Source organism: Crocodylus porosus, unplaced genomic scaffold (genome assembly GCF_001723895.1).
Source record: "Crocodylus porosus isolate Cpor-Errol unplaced genomic scaffold, CroPor_comp1, whole genome shotgun sequence".
In the NCBI taxonomy this organism is placed as follows: Eukaryota; Metazoa; Chordata; order Crocodylia; family Crocodylidae; genus Crocodylus; species Crocodylus porosus.
The window spans coordinates 1,541,296-1,565,069 of record NW_017728917.1 but is presented as its reverse complement, the minus strand read 5'-3'; the positions used below and the strand labels follow the sequence as shown (position 1 = coordinate 1,565,069).

General features: G+C 43.1%; 1 long non-coding RNA gene across 1 annotated transcript in view; it reads right to left on the bottom strand.

Moving 5' to 3' along the window:
- Positions 1-9,123, bottom strand: part of LOC109311141 — a 16,813-nt gene extending 7,690 nt beyond the window's left edge. Inside the window, exon 1 of the long non-coding RNA XR_002101431.1 lies at positions 8,877-9,123. This is a non-coding gene — a long non-coding RNA (uncharacterized LOC109311141). The remainder of the gene's footprint in view (positions 1-8,876) is intronic.
- Between the last annotated feature and the right edge of the window lie 14,651 nt (positions 9,124-23,774).

Genomic DNA, 23,774 nt, shown 5'->3' with positions numbered 1-23,774 from the left:
GGGAGGGAGCATAAGGGGCACCAGCAATATCAGGGTTGTCGTTTGTATCCATGTCGGCCTAAGGACGTAGGCAGACAAGGTCCTTTGGGTGGATGTGATATTTTTTATTAGACCAGCTAAATAGTTGGAAAAAGGTATTCGTTGCAAGCTTTCGGGCACAACTTATAATGTCTGAGGACTGCGCTCTTGAACGGGGCGGTTGGATCTAGCTAAAAGATCTTGCCTATTAATTATGCTTCCTTTTTTCCCCTCAGATAACATGAGAAATTATACAATTAAAAATCAGTGGCCTGAGACTCATTGAACTGAAAAGTGAACTTCCAACGTGTGGTGTGAGCTCTACCCATAGGTGAATATCCACCTGGCTGAAGCCAATCAACAACACTATTTTATGGCAGCTGAGAATCTGGCCCATCCAGCTCTTTGCTAAATCCTGTGCGTCTGTTTATTTGAGCAGGCTTTCAATTCATCCACTATGCTCCTTCTCCTAGCATCACAAAGATGTACAGCTTTTTCCGAAGGTTTCTTAGCTATTGTGTCAGCATTAGCTCCAAATGTGACAATGACATGTGGTGAGTAAACCCAAACTGGTGTCCTTTATGACACAGCTCCTGAAGTAAGTCAAAGTGATAGATTAACAAAACAGCCAGTCACAGTTTTTTCAGTTGGCAGGTGTGACTCATTAACGCAAAGCTAACAGAGAAAGGCAAACTAAATCAAAAACATGTTTAACCACTTGAAGACCCTAAAATCATGGAGTGAGAAGGTCTTTTACCCACCACAATCCAGACTGAGATGGAGGGCAGTAGTGTTTCATGCAGAGCACCATGTTCCTATGCTTCAGGTGGAAATTTCTCACGTATTGTGGAGTCCAAACAAAGAACCTAATCCTAAGAAATGCAAAGTACCTGCCAGTTTTATCAGGCTCATAGCCCTTAACTTAGATCCTAGCTGAGAAATTAAAGAGTGTCTGGTTTTCAGATAATTTGGCTAAAAGCATCTGCAAGTAAATTAAGTTTCTGCAGCTCTTGGGTAGAACCCTTGCAAAACTCACTGGATTCACTTTGCAAAGGGGGTACTTCTAACTGGACTTGCTGTCTATTGAGAAGAATTGTACCTGAATCCAAGTTCATCCGACTTGAATGTCCAGTAGCACAGTAGGTATGTTCGATGGAACATGCAAGATGGCAGCAAGAACATGCTACTTGCCTGGACCTGAAGAGTTTGGCCGAAGAGCACGTGTGTCCTATCTGCTGGGTGCAAATGGAGCATCCAGCAGCATTCACAAAGCAATGGGAGTGAAGCACAACCTCTAGCGCTTGGGGTGCAAACTCACAAAGCAGAGAAAAGCCTGTGCAGTGATGTTGGAGACAGATAAGCTCCACCCAATTAGCACACACCACTCTCAGTACCCAACTATCTCTTTAGAGCTTCGCAGATTAACTTGAGAGCTGGTACCATATTGTATTCATTAGGAAGGGATGCTGTCATTACACCACACTATTTAAAAGCAGGCCTGGTCATTTTGGTCTTATTCCAGTTCCTAAGCAAAGTAGGTCTAGCTGCAGCCTGCAGCCTGCCACAGACCTAGCTACTAGTTATAGATTGAGCCAGTAGCCGGGTGCAGCAGAGGGCAAGGATATTTTCTCCACAGACATCACATCCCTCCTGAGATCACATTTCTTATTACACAGTAGACAGATCTTTTCAATATGTGCTGCCACATGCCAGGAACATTTATTCAATATTAGCTTTTTTTTAATGTGTGCAGAAGCCATCACACTTTATCCAAGATTCCTTCTTTAAGGCTCATTTTCGATCTTCCCAACCCCTAGGATGCTACCCTATAATCAGAGATGAATAAGTTTCAGGAGGTGGTTTCTGGGTAGCGGCAGGCCATTTGCTTTATGTTGGAGCTTACGTAGATGAGAGGGCAGACGGAAAAGTTCTTGACTGATTAAAATAAAAAATTCATCAATTCTTACCTGAATCACACAGCCAGAAAAGCCCAAGATATATTATTGTTTCCTGATTAGAATAATAATGGGCAACACAAATGTAGCCTTGAGGTGCAGTGGCAGCCCAATTAAGGTGTCTCGTTAGGGCTCAAGAAGTGTGAGCTCCCTGGTCATTCAAACCAGGTCACTCAGGCTGGAGAGTCAGAGGTTACTAGATGGGATGCTGGCAACATGCTACCAGCTTAGAAACCACTGTACCTTAGCCGTGTCAGCCCAATCAGCTGCTAGGCTTGGGTACACCTTTAAAACAAAGGTAACTCTTGCTTGACCACTGACATTTGCAAAGACAGGTTCATCACTCCAGATCACTAAAACATGCGAAAACTCAGAGAAGGCTGCTTCCCTGCAGGAAAGAAGGATTCAATCGCAACAGAGCAACACAATCGACCACAGAAGTTGTGCTACAGCCTTAGAAAAGGGCACCTCTTCCACTAGCCATCAAGCAACAGAGAACAAACTATGCATCTTGAAGGGAGCCAACAGAGCGGTCCAGGATTAAAAGGCAGTTGAAATCCTCCCGTGTTGTTTGAAGGCTCACCCAGCATCTTTCCCTGATACACTGAGGCAAAGAGCCTAACAGTTAATTAGCATTGGCTTCCACAGCACAAATTAAAAAGCAGGAACACAATGAAACTAGGCAATTCTGAGAGTTGCCAAGGGCCCTTATGTCCAATTTCAGTGGCAGCTGGAGGTGTTCAACATTTCCCAAGACAAGGCTCAACTCTTAGGGGCCAGAACAACAGCGGCTCCAAAACACGTGGCTCCCTGCAGCGGTACAGTCACACACACAAAGAAGGGTGCATTGCACCCAGAAGCTCTGCCTCACACTGCTGATTTATGGCTTCCCTTTTTATTACAACGGAATAAATAAATAACTATACAGGCAGCTCTCGACACATGACTCTGAGTTATGACGATGGCACTTATGATGTTTATAAATTGACACCCTGTTCCGACGCGGGTTTCACCTTTACGATGCTCGATGCAGCTGCGTCCAGCTGGTAAGTCTGTTGAGGTGGAAGGGATGGGTGTGGGTGGGGAGCAGATTAAAGCCCCTGCAGTAAGGGAGGGAGTGGGGCTGGGGCTGGGACAGGGGCAAGCACTGCTGGGGCAGGGCAGGGTGGGACGGAGCCGGGGTCACGGGAGAGGGTGGGGGGAGGCTCCCACTGATGTGCACTGTTTGTCCAGGAGCTCCTCGTCTGGTGGCTCCCACCGCTGTTCCTGCCGCTTGTCTGGGAGGGCATGGGGAGTGGGGTGTGCATCCCTGGATCTGCATGGCGCGGGGCAAGGCAGGGTGGGTAGGGCTGGGGCTGCACTGGGCCACACTGGACAGGCAGCAGTGGTGCTGGGAGTGGGGGCTATGCCCTCCTGCCACTCGCCCCGTTGGGGCGGGACGGGCATGAGACAGAGCCACTGCACTGGCTCTGGGCAAGTGGCGTGCAGTGGCAGGAGCTGTTCTCCTCTCCCCCACCCCCCAGACAAGCCATGGCTCTGTCCCACACCCGCCCCTCCCCAGCTGGGCAGCACTTGCCCCAACCCCTGTCCCAGCCTCACACCCTTCCTCACTGCAGGTGGTGTTGATCTGCCCCCCTCTATGACCCATCCCTCCCTTGCCACCACAATAGACTTACCAGCTGGACACAGCTGTATCGAGTGTTGTAAAGGAGCTAATCCCCCATTTATAACATTGTTCCTATGGGAAAACTGGTTCCAAGTTATGATGTTTCAACTTGTGACCTGTCTTTCAGGGACCAATTGCATCGTAAGTCTGAGGACTGCCTGTATATGAAAACTTGCACTCACTGCCTTTGGAGACAAAGAAAAGGCTGTCTCCCATAAGGATACTTAGGGGATGATATTTAGCAGGGGACTAAATAAAAATACCCCCCCACCACCATTTCAACACAAAATTTCCCATTTGTTCATCCCAACTGAAGGAATAAGAAAGGATAATGAAAATTAAAATGGGGCATGTAATTCAGATATGCAATGTTAATAGCAGTGAGCTGCATGTGTGGGAGCAAAGATCAAGCTAGGCATTTAAAATGCTCACTGGAAAACAGGAAAAAAGAGTCTAAGATATTATTGCTACACAGATCCATCTAGACCCTCATTTGGCCTTCATCGCTGCAGTATCTGACAGGCTGTCTCCTTATTTAACTGACAATTCTGTCATAACAGGGGGCTGGGATGGGCAAGAAGGTTGCAAACAATATGTGCGGTAGCCATAGATTGTAAGGATCTGAGGTTCAGAGACAGGGAGCACCAGCTGCCCCTCTAACCTCAAGTGGAATCGTAGGGTGCTTGGCATCTGTGAAAAACAGGCCTCCTGGGCCCAATGAAACCAACAGAAAAATTCATATCGATTTCACCAAGTTTGGAATCAGGTATTACCATATTATACTAGGACCTGTTCTTAGTGGGGATTTAAGTAATTAATATCCTAAGTGGCAGGGAGAAGTTAAGGGGAAAGCTTTGAAGTACGCATGAACAGAGCATCAAGGCTAGGGACAGAAATTACACATAAACCAGTGTAAGTGATCGGAAACTAATTCATATTGGTAACACAACAGAAGTTCAGTGCACATAAACCACTTTCTAAGTGGCCAAAGTAAGATAACTTAACTAATTTAGGTTAAATCGGTTTATTGAACTTTTGTCCCGATCCCCTCCAGATTCAAGTTAACTCACAGTCCCCCAGCATCCCAGGATGCTTCGCGCCTCCCCAGCAAACCTCCCCTCAGAGGGCGGGCGGGCTAGCCTTGGACCAAGCTGTCTGCTGTAGCCAAGCAGGGAGGCATGTTCTAGTGCCCCCCGGCTTCTGACCTGGGCCACTGCAGGCAGCTGGCTGCATTTCCAGAATCAAAAGTGAATGTCTGTTCACTTGCTTATCAGTTCAACCTATACAGCTTAGACTAACCTGAGAAGATTGAATCAATTCAGCCTCGGGCTTTTCGACCGTCTCCACTTAACCCACGTGACCTCGTGTCTGACTTCCCTTTGCCCAGTCCACAGTGTTGCTTGGCCCTTTTTCTCCTGTGCCGTGTCAAATCTGCTCTCATACCCTAGTAGCCCAGCATGCCTTGCAGGCAAGAGACCCTCTCATCTGCCACATTATCCTGACTGAGAGGGAGAAATAGTGCAGTCCTGACTATTGTAAGATGGCTGCTACACCAGAGGAGTTCTGTACAGATTCCAATACCTTAAGAGCCATATCTGCCCCCAGGGCATCTATTGGGCATGCACACTCCCTGAAGAGCTCTGCTGTTGATGGTTGTCTTTGTTCTGAAGGGGAATCATGCCAAATGCATCCTATCTCCCTTGCCCGCAGTTTACATTTTCCACCACTGCAACCTATTCAGTGGAGTGTGACAGAAAGCAATAAAAGTTAACTGAACATGGCAAAACTTTTCATCTTCTACTCAAACAGGCTGATTTGGGAATTGGAAGAGCTTGCCACAGAAAGCTTGGAGGAAATGCTAATACAAATAGGCCCCTGGCCTGTTATTCATTCTCTTAAAAATAAATAAAAGCAACTAGAAGGACACAATTTTGCCCTGGCACAAATATGATAGACATTTAAATCCATCCTCCCCTAACAGGAAAGCAGATTTAACTCCAACAAAAGGTTATGCTCTCACTGGTGGTGCATAATCTATGACATTTGTATTAACGATTTTTATCATCACAGCTAGAAAACTATAGTATGGGAGGATGTAATCTTGATCTCAGAGATAATAAGGTACTGATTTTGCCCAATCAAATTACTCCAGCTGAACAACCTAAGATGATTCTGGTCTCACATGTGTTGGTTTTATACTAACCACATTAGTGTGACACCATTTCTTTCTGATGTAGCATTTTCATCCAGAGACCTCAAAACATTTTAATAAGAGAAGCCAGCATGTTTTAATCCCATTTTACTCTTAAGTAAAGTGATTCACATGAGGCATATACAACGCTGAAGGTAGGACAAACTAAGACAAGATTTGATGAGTTTCTCGTCTTAACTTTTTTAAAGCATTTGCTGTATAAATTTGCGGTGACACCTAACCAGTGGTCACTATCCAGCCCCATAAATGGAGGCTCAGTTAAACTGGCACTGAGGCAGATAACATTTCTCATGTCCTTAGGCAGTTCTAATAAAATGTTAAGAGGAAGGAGAGTATCTGCATTGTTGTGAGCTCCCCTAAAAGGATCTGGGCAAACCTCTGAAGGAGGTCTCTGCTTTCCAAGGTACATGTGATACTTCATAATAATTGTGAAGGTGTTTGGTAATTTATTAACATCTTCATTTACAACACACAATAGTAGCAAAGCTGAGCTGGGCAAAACCTAAAACCATTTCCTGTGACGTTCTTCTCAAACTTGATAATTAACTTACCTTGGGCTACATCCATGCACCTCCCGTTTTTTCCCCTTGAGAACAAATTTGGAAGTATGCATCATCAGCACATCACTTTTATGGAAAGAAAATGAATCTTTGTACAAAATTGTAAACCTGAAAGACACTCTGTTTGTACTTGTATTCTCAGCCAGTTAGGAAAGAGAAACAATGTGCCATGACTTAAGCAGCCAACCACAACTATACAGCAGAGCTCAGTTTTTGAGTACCATTAATGAATTCTCAGAGTCAACTGCTTTAAGGTCAGCCCTCGGAGTAAAATGTGCGAGATGGGGGTGAAGGGAATCCACTGAAAATATGAACAACAAATAAATGCAAGTTAATCATGAACTGGTAATGGAAGGTTAGCAAGCAGGGGAAAAAATGGCTACATTTTACTGAATAAATTATTCATTGTGAATTATTTGCTCAGCTCTAATCAAAAGTCACATTAACCATTTAATAATGCAAAAGTAGCTTTTGAAAAATGTTGTTACCTACGGATGATCCAGCTGTTACAACAAGGTGGACAGTTTCTATAACAGCATGTTCTGCCCCACCATAATTTTGATGGCAACATTATTTTTAATGAAGTTGCTTTATTACTGCAGATGTCTCCATTATAGTCAAGAGAAAAGGTTTCCTACGCAGTTCATAGCAGTATTTGGAGCCTCAGGGAAAGAGGAATATTTTCTTTTATTTCTAGAGTGCATGGACTGTGAAATGACTACCAGAGTGCCTGATGAGCCCCGTGGAGACATTATCTCATTGTACTACATTGAGCAGAGGGTCTTAACCATCCTAAAATGAGCATTCTCAGGGTTTTCCTAGGGATCTTTGTGTAGCAGTTAAAATACTGCACACACTGAGTGGAGCTTATACTGTATTCTCCCCTCAGAGACAACCAATCTATTTATTATAGTGGAAAAGGGGAAAGTAGTAATAATTATTCTCAGTACAGAAGCTGGATTGATTTGAATGCTATACTATCTCCTTGAAAGAATATCACGCTGGAGAACCAACTCGGTGGGCTTTTATAAGCACAGATTTTATATAGATAGGACAATCTGATGAAGATCTTTCTATGTCTTTGCTCAAATGGACTGTCATCCCCATGCTTTCACGGAAAAACCAAAATTAGTAATATAGATATTGAAGACCCCTCATTTGCACTTACCTTTCTTCAAATACATTTTGCCCTCCTACCTCTCACATATACCTCAGCTGACTGTTAGAAATGTCTTATTGCCATAAGGATGTAATATTCACATCGTGGCAGAACCCAGTGGTTAGCCATACCCATGGCCCTATTATGCAAAGTGTCATACAAATGATACGTGATAGCTCCAACCCAAAGAGCTTACAGTCTGAAAGAGTGAATGAGACAGATGAGCAGGCTTAGTTGGGAGAATGAAAATAGACGATAAAAAGATTAAGAACATGGATAAAATTCTTAACCAGTCGGGAGCAGTTATTAAAACATGAAACCTGTCCAGCCCTCAGTAGATTACAGTCTTGGCAAGCAGTACAGAAGAGGAGAGTAAAATGGTGCTTTTATGTATTCTGGACATTTTCCCTATTCTTTTATGAGAATGGGGAAAATACTAGGGAGATTGTGGGATTCTGTAAGACATTACAGCTTTATCGTGTGAAAGAAAATATTGGCATTAGCAAATAGTAGGGGAGGAAAAAGGACACAAAAACGTTATATTCAAGACTGATGTAGCCGTTCTGATTCATTGCTGTCCAAGATAAAACAGTATGGTATAAGCTGAGCTACTTATTACAAAGCAATAAATCACCTTAAAGAAAAATTATTGAGGGCATGACCTGTGAGACGTCTTCAGGAAGGTGTCCTCTGCTGAAGATGGATACTAAGGATTCCATTCATATTTGGTGCAGCAATAGGACACAGGATTCAAAGTGAAAGCATAAGAAGAAAAGTATAAATCCACAAATAACAGCTTACCCAACCACAAGACTTACTAAGCCAACAAGTTGCCCATAGAGACCTGCATATGGCTTAGTGAGGAAGTACTGTAAACATTTGAAAACTATTACTCAAAACAAGAAGCAAACTGGGGAGTCCAATTTTCAAATCATTAAGAATTTTGATTTTGATTGGAAAAGCTGAATTTGCCCCGTTCTGCTACTGATGTGAATTGGTAATTTACAGCAGTAGCATCATTTACAAAAATCTTCACCATTACTACACAATATCACAGGTGCATGAGAAATTTGTTTCAGAAGAGAAAATGAGGTTTGCCCAGATCCTTTATTTTTGTAATGCAGCTCAAAAAGGTATCAGATAAATTTGATTTTTTTTCTTTTCCAATATAGATATTTTTAATAAAAACAGCTGGAATGTCTTCCTTCCTCCCATTCTCTCTTTCAGCTATGAAGTCCTGGCTACTTCAAATCACACAAAACTATCTCATGATGTTTTTTAGACAAATATCATATGTTCCACTTACCTGAAACTCAGATGAATTTTTCCCATCTGAAATGTGTCTTTTATATTTTGGATGTGATTTCATTGTCCATTTTAGATGGTTCAGGTATTTTTCTCTTCCTGCCCTAAACTTCTGAGGGGATGGATATTATTGATATCCACTGTTATTTCTCTCTAAAAGTGGTTGCATCTCAGTGCTGGGCAAATTCATTCCTTTGGAAACATTTGTACCACATTTTGCAGTCCCTTAGGAAGCAAGCAAGATGAAAAGGTGCTGTGGAAATGTCAGATAGCTGTACTTGGCATATAGAAACTGGAAGCAGGCCAAAATATCACTTTCTGTTTTATAGAGCAAGAACTATTCACTTCCCTTGGACTGTGCTAACACAGGGGAAACCATCGGAGTCAGAGACTTACACAGTTACAGCAAACTCTGTTAAAAAGCATGTAAAGTTACACAACTTTGGAAAGCACTGCCAGATAGACGTTTCATGGCTCACTCTTACCAATTTACAGGCCTTTGCCCTTCCATGCATTTCCAACTCTGTAAAAATTCACGTTCTTCTGATTCTAATACACACGCGCGCACACACCCTGCAGATGTGCAAGTGCTGCCTTCTGTCCCTCTTGGACTGCTGCACACGAATCCCTTTAAGCCTGGATTTCTTTGGAAGAACAAGGAAATATGGCAAAAAATTGAGTTGATCCCTTTAAGCCAGCTGGGAAATAAGCGTTTACATCTAAATGTCACTATTCCCATGACTCACATGGTCTGAGCCTCTCTACTGCATCCTTTAGCCACTACACATCCAGCCAGCTGCCAAAATGAACGGGTTGCAGCTGAAGGATGAAGAAACAAGGTCATAGCCAGCACCGTGCTTTGTTAAACACACATTGCAATGCATCCATTTCGCTCTGGAGCTGTTTTTCCATTCACCCTTAGTCAGGTGTGCCGAGAATCAGGGGAGGCATTCTCTTTAGTATCCAGGATTACAGGTGCATTGCTATTAAAGTTTATCAACAGAAGCAAGACAGGGGGCACGGATTCATTCCCAGCTCAGGGATCCATGGTTTTAGCTTATTTTGTCAACCAGCTGGTGTGTGGGTGTTTGAAACCTAAAGAAATAGACCCCCAAAAATGACCAGGCAGTCTCACTGGTATTACATGAGGAAGGGGAAAAACGAAATATAAGCAGCAATAAAAGCTAAAAGGACTCCTGGATTGTTCATAGCATTTAAATTGACACCTCTCAAGTGACTACCCTTCATTTATAAGGATCTCTATAGTGTTCATCTCCAAAATATCAGACCATGTTCTAACTTACGTTCTACAGAAAGACTGAAGTGGGGACAGGTGTTACTGTCAATATATAGTGCACATGTATTGGGAAGTTTTATACTGATAACTAGGCAAACTAAAACAGAGACGATACAAAAAGAAGGGTAAGGATCTTTTCTCCATATAGGAACAATAGTTCAGGAAACCACCTGGTGCTTGAAGTATCAATAAGTGTCTTCTTTCACAGAGAGAGACAGGATCTGGTTGAAAGCAAAGGACTGGTGCAATTATTTTGTACAAGTATGTGTAACACACCCCAGAAACCAGGGTGCCCAGAAATCGGCCCGAACAGACCTTCCATTTGCATTTGGCAGTTGAGTTCCCACCTACCTGACTCCTGCATATAAATGCTGGGTTTAACTGTAGAAAAAAAACACATGCAAAAGAGATTTTCAATTTTTAGAGCACAAGTAGAAGCAAGAAGCTGGGCAAGGAATGTGGGAGACTGGTTGAAATTTTGCTCAGAATAATTTCTTATGTGAAAAGCGTCATGAAAAACAAACAATACAGCCAGCCTCTCTCTGGTAATATTATGCTGAGATGTTTGAGGGATTTTTTAAATAGCGTCTATTCCACTGCCTACGACTTGTTCTTTCAAAAGCATAACATGCCTTCACATTTAGACGATTGAGTAACTCGGCAGATATAAAATCCCCAACTGCCTCACAACGGTTCTCAAATGTTCCTCACTAAAAAATTGACCCAGCGCCTAACTGCTTATCAGCTACACACCAATTCCCAACCAGTAGCCCTTACCTCTTCCTCATCCGCAAGAACATCCAGAGCCAGGACCAATTTTCCCAAGTAAACACATTAAGAGAGATTAATTAGAATAGCTCTCTACTTCAGCTGCAAGGAGCATGGAAAGGTTAGCCAAAGGAGACGCAGTCTGCAGTTAGAGATGATGAAATAACAAGACATAGGTCTAACTGTGTGAACAGAGCTGCCTTGCGCATACATTTAGTTTTATTAAAACAACAAGAAGTATGCTGTTTTAACTGGAATAGTTCAGTTACAGCAGTACAACGCTCAGAGCATGGTTATGATGGTGTAACATATTTCTGCATGGGATGAGGAATAAACTATACTGACTCAAGACACATTTGCACTACAGAATGACAGAAGACGTAGTGTTATAATTGCCTGTGGACCAAAGGCGTTGTGTTCTTATCCTTGTGAACCCTCACAATGTGGGAAAAGCCTCACTAGGTAGGGAAATAATCAGCGAGGAACAAATTAGCAGCCAGCTATTTAAACAAGCACAGGATTTCTAAGCATCCTCATTGTGTGAATTCCTCACTAGCTTGAATGCACATTCTGCCTCTTAAAACTGAGCTAAGCGCGTTCATTTCTTGATGGTTTGATGCCATGCCAGCTGTCGGCCACATCGATGCCATTTTGCAGCTGAGCGCGACTTCAAAACTTGTAAGGAAACTTTCCTTCTGGCATAGGATGGTCTTTCCACTCTGCAATGGAATCCATGCAGGAGCCGAACACGTCTAGATGAACAAAGACACATGAACACATCTAGAAATCCTTATAAGTGTGTGTGTACCTTAATACTGTACATGTAAACATAGCTGGCAAGTTCTGGGTTGGTGTAGGTCTGTTGGCTTCACTGGGTTTGCGCCATCTTCTATCAAGAGTTGCTTTGTTGACGTGCTGTGGCTCTTCACAGTACTTGCTTTCTGCACCTATCGCTATTTCCATGTCAAGATCCTGCAAAAATTGTTCACATTTCATAGAATCATAGAAGTCGGGTCGGAAGGGACCTTATAGATCTTCCAGTTCGACCCCTTGCCAGGGCAGGAGAAAAAACTGGGCTCAAATGATCCCAGCCAGGTAGGCATCAAGCCTCCTCTTAAAGCCCCCAGGGTAGGAGCCAGCACCACTTCCCTAGGAAGTTGGTTCCAGCTCCTAGCTGCCCTGACCGTGAAGCAGTTCTTACGGATGTCTGATCTAAACTTCCTCTCCAACAACTTGTGGCCGTTATTCCTTGTTATGCCAGGGGGCGCTAGGGGAAACAAGGCCTCTCCCAAACCCTTCTGGTCCCCCCTAGTGAGTTTATAGACTGTCACCAGGTCCCCCCTCAGCCTTCTCTTGTGAAGGCTGAACAGGTTCAGGTCCCGCAGTCTCTCATTGTAGGATCTGCCCTGTAGTCCCCGGATCATGCGGGTGGCCTCCTCTGGACCCTCTCCATGTTGTCCACATCCCTCCTGAAGTGGGGCGCACAGAACTGGACGCAGTACTCCAGCCGTGGCCTGACTGGTGTCATGTAGATGGGGAGGATCACCTCCTTGGCTCTGCTAGAGATGCACCTGTGGATGCACGACAAGGTCCAGTTAGCCCTGCCAACCGTGACCTCGCATTGTCGGCCCATGTTCATCTTGGAGTCAATAATGACTCCAAGATCCCTTTCTGCCTCCGTGGTCTCAAGAAGGGAGTTTCCCATCTTATAAGTGTGCTGCTGGTGACTACCGCCCAAGTGCAGCACCCTGCACTTGTCAGTGTTGAAGCGCATCCTGTTTTTGCTACCCCACCCCTGTGACCTATCCAAGTCTTTCCCTCCCTACTAGTGTGCTCACCTCACCGCAAATTTTGGTATCATCACCGAATTTAAACAGGTTGCTTTTCACCCCGTCGTCCGAATCTCTGATAAAGAAATTGAACAGCGCGGGCCCAAGGACTGAGCCCTGGGGGGCTCCGCTGCCCACTTCTCTCCAGGTTGAATATGACCTGTCCACCACCACCCTCTGAGTACAACCCTTCAGCCAATCTGCAATCCATCTGACTGTGTAGGCATCAATGCCACAGTCACCCAATTTCTTAATGAGGATGGGGTGGGAGACGGTGTCAAAGGCCTTGCTGAAGTCCAGAAAGACTGTGTCCACGGCGACACCTGCATCCAGGGCTTTCGTGACCTGATCATAAAAAGCAATCAGGTTGGTCTGACATGACCTGCCCCTAATGAAACCGTGCTGGTTGCCCTTGAGCATCACCTCTGAGGCCGGCCCATCACAGATGTGCTCCATGATGATCTTCTCAAATTTCCTACCTCAACTTCAGCTTTTTATCCTCCCGTCTAAAATATTTACCGTTTAAATATAGATGGGAAAAATTGGGTGGTTTGTTGTGTTTGGATAGCCTAAGAGAGAGTTTGGTTGCTGACAAGGAGAAAAGAAAAAGTGAAAAAGAGGGTTCTACAGGTAAAGTATTCAGCTACCAGCCCAGGAGTATTGTAAAGCAACCTCTAGGGGACATCATGAGAACTGGCAAGGGCACCACATTATAGTAATTTTCTGATTAAAAAATAAGGATGGGATTTTCAAAAGTGTTCAGAGCCTAACTCTGTTCCCCTTAAAAATCAAATGGGAGTAGTAGCAGTGTCACCACTGCGAGAATTTGAAAACCCCATCAGTATATTTTTTTCTTTTGCTCATATAATTCTTTTCCAGGAAAAACAGGCAGGAGTTTTTTAAACTAGTCAATTCTACTTTAGGGAAAATCAAGAACATTTTGAAAAAGTTTTAGAGTAACTTAAACTTATCACTCCAACTCTCTGGGCTCTCCTGCCACTGATTTCCAAATCTGTTCCTTACACTAATGAACAACATTGCCTTAAGCCTTCTGGTTAAAGTCCCCTGTAGTAGCTACTCCCCGCCACACAAGTGGCTAACCTTTCCCTTGTAGATTATCCATCCAAAAAAGATACTACCACTTGAACTGCGCATTTTTTAATAGCTCAAAATGTAGTCCCATTGCTTCTCTAAGACAAATTTGTTTAAAGAACAAAAAACAGGATCTTGTTCATTTTACTAAAAAAAAAAAGCTATAAAAACAAAATAATTGGGGTAATGGAATCCCAGATGCAATTCCACTGGATATATTAATGGTGAATTTTGACTCAGCTTGAGCATCATGCCTAGTAGGAACTATTCATGTGCTTCAGCAAAACTCAGTGAGAAAGTATCTTCACTTTCTGTAGAACTCTGAAAAAAAACAAAAATTGCACATCCTGACATTACAATTCATGTCACCCCAAATCCAGTTTGCGGGCTTGCTTCATAGGAACGTGCATGAGAAGATAAGTGGGAATGTCTGTCAAAGTCTTTAACATATAAAATTGAATCATGAGAATATTATCCTTAGATTATGCTCATAATAAAATCAGAAAATTGTAGAATGAGTCGAATGACACAATCTGGAATATTCCAAGGACACAAAGTAGCCTAGGCAACATGACATTCTATTACTGCAACGCTGTGTACCAATTAATTAGCATCATTTCAAAAAACTGCCCCAGTATCTATTTATGTTGCATGCTCCCATGAATCAGAGAAGCAAGTACCATCTGTTACCTATCTAGGTACTTACATGGTCTTCATTTTCACTAATGTACTTGCCATTGTTATCTCTGGATGTACGAATGCCAGTCACTTGAGAACTTGACATTTCGCTTTATATAGAACCACACAAATCTCATACTGGAAAAAATTGTAACTAGACTATCTCCAGGACAGAAGAGAATAGCATAGGATAGAATAGTTACAAAATACTGAGAAATTAGCCTTATCTTATGCAAAACTCTATGATTATCTAATGAAAAACTTTATGCGTAAGTTACTTTGGAATGCTTTTCTGGAAAATCCCTAGACTCTTTTCACTTGGGTGGCAAGAACTGATTGAAACATCTTCACTAAAATAGATTTTTGTCAAAATAGGCCGTTTCCTCAATGCCAGCATATTTCACAGATACAGTTTTTGAGCAAGTCCAGAATGGACCCTTTGATGACTTCAGATGTTTAAACACAATTCCTTTTCACAAAAAAGTTCAAAATGCCTGAGCATGGAATGAGAGCCAATTAAAAAAATGGTAAAGAGTTGCAGTGCAACAAAATGATTGTTCTCCAGTCAGAGCTACCAAGGTCGTCTCTCTTTGATGCGGTTCTGTTGGCCAGAACGTCACTGAAATTGCAGGAACTTTCACCAACATTTTTTAAAGAAAAAAGTTCTTTGCATATCTTCAAGGATTCTCAAAGCTATCAGACATCCCAACACCCCTAGCATAGTATACAACACTCAAAGTGCACTCAACATTTTGATTTGGTCACAAAAATTGAATGCCTGAAAATGGAAAAAACTGCTCCTCAGAGGAGGCTGTGTTATCTTACGGGAGGTGTAATTCATGTACTTCATTTTCCCATTTTCTTCCCTGGCCTAGGTTCAGCCACTATATTTCTTATGATTTGCTGTGGCCTTGAAACTGTTTTAATAAAAATGTTAATAAAAATTGTGTGTGGCCTGTGCCCTGAGCATGCCCCTGAGGAGTGTGTCCTGGGCACGCCACGATGAGTTGTTTGTGCACACTGAGGAGTGCCTGACCCATTACTCCCTGCTGCTGATGGTTGCCATGCTGCCCCAGGCACATCTGAGAACCTGAAGCAGGACCCTGAGCTTTGACAGTGCAGCAGGCAAGCCCACGCTGCCCTGCAATGTCTGCTGCTGGCTGAAGGAGTACCTGTGCCTACTATCCCTGGCACCCACGACTGAGGGCATCAACACATTACTCTGCATATAAGAGGCCTATGGCTGCCTAGCTGAAGGGGCACTGGCTGCTTAAAATTTTGCACTGCCTCCTGCCAGCTGTGGGCAGGAAGTCTGGGGACCGGGGGGAGGCCACCCAAGCAACTTGGGGGGGGGGGGGGCCTCCTCCCAGTGCGGGGTGTACCTGATGGGCATGGCAGATGTTCCCAGTGGCCTAAGTCTGTTGCTGCTGTTAGCGATGTCATGCGGGTCTTGCCGGTACCTTGAGGTGCAGAGGCATGGTGCCAGGCTGGCTGAGCAATGGCCTCCTCTGGGGAGGAGCTGAAGCTCATCAGGACAGGTGGAGCCATCCCCAAGCTGGCCTCTTAGCCTGGGCTGTGCATGCGGTGCTGGTGGGGCAGGCACTGGCCCAGGCTGCTGGAGCTGCTGGATGAGGGCAGGGGCAGGAAACGTGCCAGGATGTACGCCAAGGGGCCTTGCCCTGCTTGTTGGGGGATCACCATGTGAGGGTGTGGCCTTGGCCCGTGACATCCTGATGACATTCACCTGTCTGTGGTTGTTGGAAATGCCTTGACCAGCTAGTCAGACTCTAGTCCCCACCTAATTCTCACCTGCCACGACTTGATAGATTGTTCTTTTGCGAGGTGATGTCTTCACGAGTCTGCTTATAGCACAAGGCACCCTCCAAGTGGGGCTCCAACCTCCCCTTTCACCTCAACCATACATCTCCCAGTTGTTACCACAGTATCAGATATAATCCAGAACATACGCATCTGGTCGGTCTGGCCGTTTTCTCTAACTCAAGGCCAAGTATCATTCTTCTTCTGGATAGTTACCTCTAGCATAAAGAAATAGTCTTTAAACTAGCCAGAACTCAGGCCCGGACTTGTTTGCCCGGTCTGATAAATCAAACAATCCTATCCCTCTTCTTGTCTTTTATTCCTCTCTTTTCCAAGGCTGGACGCCCAGAGTCCAGTCACCCTGTAGGGCTTCCTTCTCATAGCAGGATAAAGGAGAAAGCAAAAAAAAAAAAAAACAAACCTGCCATGGGGAAATCCTCCCCTTTTTTAGTATGCAAAGAATGAAACGCCAAAAAAATTAACTCAGTGCTTCTGCTGATAACACCCCACAGGTGTGGGTCCTTTAAGTTACAAACCCTCTTCATCTGGCTAAGCTTCACTCCCGGGCTCCATTAATTGCCCTCATTAATGCGAGACAACGTTCCCCTGGGGCTACACAGTCTCCTGATCCATATTGCCAGTGAAACTCAAAAAAAGAAAGAAACTCTCCTGTATACTCAAGGTTTCCCTCCTCAGTTCACAAGCTTCAGGCTTTTAACCTTTGCCGCCACTGTGATTGACAGACAGCAGGCCTCACAGAGCTCCTCCAAGCTCACAGACCGTCTTGGTCTCAAGCCCCGTTCCTGGGAAATAGCCTCTTCGCTCTCAACCAGAGCTTCCATCCTGCCTGTGTTTTCTCTCCACCCCGCTCTCCTTCCCCAGGGAGAACTCCCTGCTGGAAGTAGCCCTGGAGCACCAGCAGAAGCCAATGCAATGCACCTGATACTCTGGTAGACTCAGTCTTGGGCATGTCTTGAGTTCCTTCCTCAGCGTCGTCACTGCCCTCTCAGGTAAACCCCAGCCAGGGTCATCTTTCTCCTTTGAAGAGGCGCCACCAGTTTCTTCACACTGCTGAGGACTCATTGCCACGGCCAAGCAATGGCAGAGGCTCCAGCAGGCCACCCATGCTGGAGAACACAGCACGGCTCTGCCCAGAGTCCCAGCGCACAAGGACGTGGCCAGCTTCCATGAAGGACAGGGTCCTGAGGGTAGCCCCCAACTGGCAGTTGTGGCTTTGACTTTTACTGATGCACCAGCCAGTCATGCCAGTGCTTCCACATGCAGCCCACCAGGGCCTCATACATGCGGGTGTCGGGCAAACTGGCTCCGGGCCTTGGCATCACCCCACATGAGGTATGCAGTCTTATCCTAGGATCAGTAGGCCCTCAGGGTGTGTTGTGTGCTGTCAGGGACAATGCCAGGTTGGCCCCCTTAATGGTCCTCAGGGGCTGTGTCCGACTCTGGGAGCTTCTGGGCCTGTACAGGCATGCAGTGCAGCGACACAGCGAGTGGCAGGAAGACCGGTGGTGGGGTTGGGCCAGAAGCCAGCACCAGGGTCCATGTAGGCTGCTGCAGCCAGTTCAGAGCTACTGCCATGAGACCCAGTGGCCAAAAGCAGGCAGCAGGTAAGAGAGGTCCTGCAGAGTTTTAAAGGCCGGACCGAGGCAGGCAAAGAGCTGGCTGGGGCAAGCAGAGTCCCATGGCCCTGGAGATAACCTGGTGTCCCCTTTGTGATGGGGCTGACCAGGAGCAAATTTGCTCGCAGTCAGTGCAACATGTGTGTTACTGCCCAATAGCTACAATATAGTTAATTTGCTATATTGTTGGCAGGTAGTAAATTAACCGCACAGTAGACTACTTTACGATGCAGTAAGCACCTGCACATGTAGAGAGTCATGCTTTACTGGCAGTAAATTAGTCTACAATGCAGGAAAGTGTCTCATGTAGATGCACCCAATGTCAAGCAAATATAAAACTTACCAGATTAGAAAAGAACCAGAAAAAAAAGCTTTTCAAGCATTTGAGTGTGTTTTATGGGCTGCTAGACAGACCCCAGAACACACTAATGCCTTTGCCTTTATTAAAAAAAAAAAAAAATCTCAGTGGGTTCCATTTTACACAGTGTGGTCATTAAATATGGGCCTGTCTTCAGCAAAAGCATCAAAGATTTATGAGTGAAGTACAGGTGATCAGTTGTTACGGCCTGATGGGATAATACAACAAGGGAGTTCACATTAATCTTATTTATATATAAACGTATCAGAACCAATTAGACAGTTCAAGGCGAATACAATTAAATTAAGAGAGGCAGGAGGCACGCAAAGCATACAGACCTGCTTGTATGGTCCCAGTTCTGGATAAGACCCCCATTGTAGAAAATGTTGTATAAATATTATCCTACTTGAGATTGTACTTGCACTGAATCCAGGGGGTTCAGAATTTGATCTTTTTCTTTATTTTCTGCAGGTCTTTTGCGTAACATGCCCATTCGCCGGATTTCATGTCAAATGCTGAGAAACTAAACACTGGTATTGACTTTAATAGGTAATTCATCCTTTTTTCTTTGACGTGGTCAAGGTAGAATTTGTTTTATTACTGTAAAGATGGAGCCACTGATAGCCTCCTTCTTTGCTAAGTAAACATCCTTACTGCAAATGAGGAAAACAGTACTCTGTTATGTTTGTAGTTAGCCACGTTTGCTGCTCTTAGTATTATAACCCATGTTGATTGGTAAATGCCACCACTGCATAAAAATAAGATGCAGAGAAATGAAATCACAGCACAGTGAAAACACTGCATTTCGATATGCACAGGAAAGTAGCAAGTAAGTAGAAAGAAGAACCATTCCATATGAAGTTTATGATGTAATAATACCATTTGGCTAACACAGAGGGATGCCTTTTGACTTAACCAAATTTGAAGAGTTACTAAAAGGAATGACATTTCACCATCAAAATATGAAAAAAAATAGTCACCACCTTATCTCTCTGATTACCTGAGACACTGATTCAGTGTTAACCTGTAGGTAGTTGAGGTTATTCACTTCCTTGCAGCAATATCTGTTCAACTATACAGTTATTCCTAAAAGTTGTTTGCTAGCTGCAGTGAATCCTCATGATTATATTTAATTTTATATATATATTTTTTTTACATTTGTCTGTAGCATTAGAAAAAAAGGATTTGCAGGGATTTTACAAGCCATCAAGACCCAACTGCAATGTACCATGTCAACTGTGTTCATGGAACTGCTCTTGACCACATGCCTGACACTGAACTAGGTGTGGAATCACAAAGAGAAAAAAAGTTACAGCACTTCAAAATGGGCATTTCTTGTGGTTAGTGCTACCCAAGCCAGAAAGCATCCAACTTAAATTTCACAAGCCATGCTGAGTTTTCTGTTAGAAGAAAGAAAAAAAAAATCAAGCATACATATTTTGCTTTTTTAAAACAACCCGTACCAGAAAACTCCTGAGAGGTACAGAATCTTATGATGCCTTTCAAAAAAAAAAAAATCACATTTCAGAGTAGAACTCCCCTTTAAATTTTGATAGAAATAAAGGCATAATCAATAAACCAACACCTTGGGTCTTTAACTTGGCTTTTTCACTCCGCCCTTGTGCGCACAAAACTCTTATTGAAGTATTGCCTGAGTAAAGAAAGACTGAAATGCTATCTTTCAAACAAGGAAAATACAAGAAAAGAAGCGAGAGATAACTCAGCAACTAAAAAGCTTGACTTCAGTAAGGATAGGCACAATTTAACTTGGCTGGAAATAAATTTGGATAGGAGTATCAAATTATTGAAACTGGAAGTCTCTTCTAGTTACGGTTGAAATCAGGATATCATTATAAACTTTGTGTCCACTCACTTGGAAGAGAAAATTACTTTGAATAGTGATTTATACATACAGCAGTGGATTTTTATTATTTACAGTAAATGAATCACCTATATTTCAGCCATAGAGGTTTAATAATTAGCTGTGGGGGAGAAATTTGACTGAAGTCTCATTTGTTTTCCCATTATTTAATAAGTTATTAAGATTTATAAAAACCTCTGACTACATTCTGCATATGTCAGTGTATAGAAAATCTTTTATTCACTGTTAGAAGTCTTTGTAATGGATGCATGATAATCTACCAATTTGAACATTAAAAATTTTTCACTGATAAAATTCTGGCATTTTAAATTTTTGATGACAAATCTTTGGCTTCTGACATTTTAGTTGACAAACTTTTGGCACTGAAGAAGTGTAGATCTGAGCATTTTGCCAGGAAAACTTTTAAACAGCAAAATTTCAAATACAGTATTTTTTCTAGGAAATCCTTCTACATGAATGGATTGATATAATGAACATTTTCAATGAAAACAGGACAAACTTGTGCTACAGTTGTAAACATTCATCCATCAAGATACCTGTCTGGGAATAATCACTGGGTTGCCTATCTGAGCACTACACAGTCATTAACAGAGTGTCCCTATAACACCCTCAGGAGGTAGGTTACCCTCGTTTTCCAGATAAGAATTAGAGATATGGTTAGATTATTAAGTGGACTGCACATGATCACACAGGAATACTGTGGCAGAAATGAATCCAAGTCCTTTGTATCCCAGGCCAGGGTTATATGCAGAAGACTGTTTCTCCATGTCTAGGTCATTACACATCCCAGAGTGCAGAATGGCATGGCATAATTAAGGCATTTCCAGAGCATACAGGGCAGGCAAGAGAAAAGGAGACAGCATGATCAGCTGTATTTGGAAAGTTCAACAAATAAAATTCAGAAATCCTTAGCTTCATGAGAACTCATCATCACAATACCTTCTGTGAGCAATAAGGCTAAATCTGGTGGTTTGGGGCTGCAGTCCCATGCACAGATGTTCCCAACAATTTCGGTGTAGGACAGCATGCATTTGTTAGTCATAACTGTGTTGTGCACAAATCAGACAGAATTTTCAACCTTATTTTCTCTCACTAAACTATGACTTCCATAAAATATGTCTGCCAGGAGGGAGATAGGGGTCACAGACTGAAAACTCTTTAAAATTGAATTGGCAGGAGAGATGAGAAAGTGTCAAACTGCCAATCAAAATATAGCACTATACAGCTTTCTGGTCTTTCAGATAGGAATCTAAGAGTTTAGCTATTGCCCCCATAAAGAGCAGCAATGCTTTGAAAAGTTAAGCCATCGTGCTTGCCCTAGGGTTAGCCTCTATTAAGGAATGCAAGAGCATATCATTTAACTTCACTTTGAGATAAGAGAAGACCACACCTCCAAACCTATACTGTTCTTTTCCTAAAAGACAGCAGGGTTCTCAATTCTGCTCAATTTAGAATATGTAGAAAATCTATTACATACCACAGATGATGAAGTATTGCATCAGAAACCACGGCATTAAGTAGCGTCTTCATCCACTAAATTATCATCATGCACCAAATATTTCTGCTAGGGTCTTTCTTTTTAAGTGCAGAATTTTAAAGACCCCCCAAAAATGGTTCATTCAGTATCTGCAGATGTATACAACTGAAAGCCTGCTCTTAGTATCATAGTTCTCATGATAGAGGTCAGAAATAAATTATACGAACAGCTTGAGACAAGCATCTGGGTGGCAACATGTTCCTACGAAGCATGAGGACAGAAGCAACGTTTTTATGACACAAGGAACAAAGTCGCTTCCATACAGACCACAAATCCCTATTAAAAAAAATAGCTGTGCCAAACCATCCAAAGCACATGCACAGCAGAAGCTTTTAATAATCTCCACAGCAGGAACTTATATTTTCCAGTGTTGTGATGCAACAAATGGCCTAAACTTGGTACAGCAACACTCCCTTTCAATGAACTTTTCTCCCAAGCCCATGGGCCTTCATTATAATGAAGCTGTACTATATATGGTTGCAAAGTGCTAACCTTTGACTACATTACTATTTAAATTTAGTATATGTTAACATATAATAAAAATATATTACCAAAATAACTCTTAACCATGACTATTTTCCTAGAATAGACACAGCCTTTGCCAAAATCTGTCCATTTTATCCAATTACGTTTTCATTTTATTTAAGCAATAATGAATGGCATGACCACCTCCTATAACAAACATTCTCAATTAGCACTACACAATATTTTCTAAGCGCACTGTGGTATTTAGCCATTGGAGAGCTGTGTTATATTTTAAGAGATGTTTTTGATGAAAAATCTTTCTAACATCATACCTTTCAAATTGGTTTGAAGGTGACGGGGCTTCAGGGATTCTGTGGTTGGCTGTATTCTGCTTAGCACTGCTAAAATAAATGGTTACAAAGAATATCAGTGAAAAAAACCTGAGGAATTTTCTAATTGTATAAAAAAAAAATCACGGCAGAGACAGTAAAGTGTAGTAGAACCTAGTTATAAGTAAACTAAAATAATAATAGTTTAAGGTTTTCATTTGAAATACTGCAAACTAAAAATAGTCTAGGTTTTCCAAGAATAAAATTCTTCAAAACAACACTTCTTAACATATCTTCAGTCTGTCTTGGATGTGCAATGAGACCAAACTCAACTGTAAGCTTAAATCCTATCACCTATAACTGAAGCAGTTACCACGCTAACAAACAAGCTTTGGGGAATTTACTATATCCAGTTAAAAATAGACATAATTACATATTAGCACTTCATTAACTACATTCATCTTAACTACATGCGTGTGGCATAGAAACAATTACTGCCTTGGGGCTAATGGATGTACTCAGGTGCTTTGACGACTGGATCTTGATCATCCAATCTTTTACCTTTATTCAAGCAATAATGAATGGCACGACCACTGGCAGGCCAGTATGGGGCACTCCTGCATTGAGCCACCCACCTCGCTACACCCGATCACCTTCCAGGCTCCGAGTGCCTCACGTCTGACCAACCCCCTTCCTGGAGCACACCTACTAGCCTGGGGGTAAAACTGCCACCACCCAGGGATGGGTTTGATTCTGGCTCTGTGCCCCCTGGGAAACACAGGCTAGTAGCCCTCGAGGGTACTTGACTCATTTCAAGAACTTGGGGTACTTCCCTCAATCAGAAGCACAAGTAGTGGTCTCCCTTAGTCAGCCAAACCAAGGAGACCCCAAGGCATAATCTAGACCCACATCCAATAAGTCTCCCACGCTAGGTGCAAAGGAGAACTTTATTGGTTACAAGGGGTAGGGCTGGAATAGGGTACAGGGTAGAGCAATATCAGAGAAATCCCATAGAGCAAACTGGCATGGGTGGGTAGCCTTTGATCACACATCTGAGTTACTGCAAGCTATAGCTAGTTAGATCTCAGGTAGCTTACTCACAAGTATCATCCAGAGGCAGGTGGAGATCCCCTCTGGAGGCAGGCAGTTCCTTGATCATGAGTTTTGAGAGAGAGAAAGTTTCAGATGGTCCAGCTCTTCTCTCTCTCT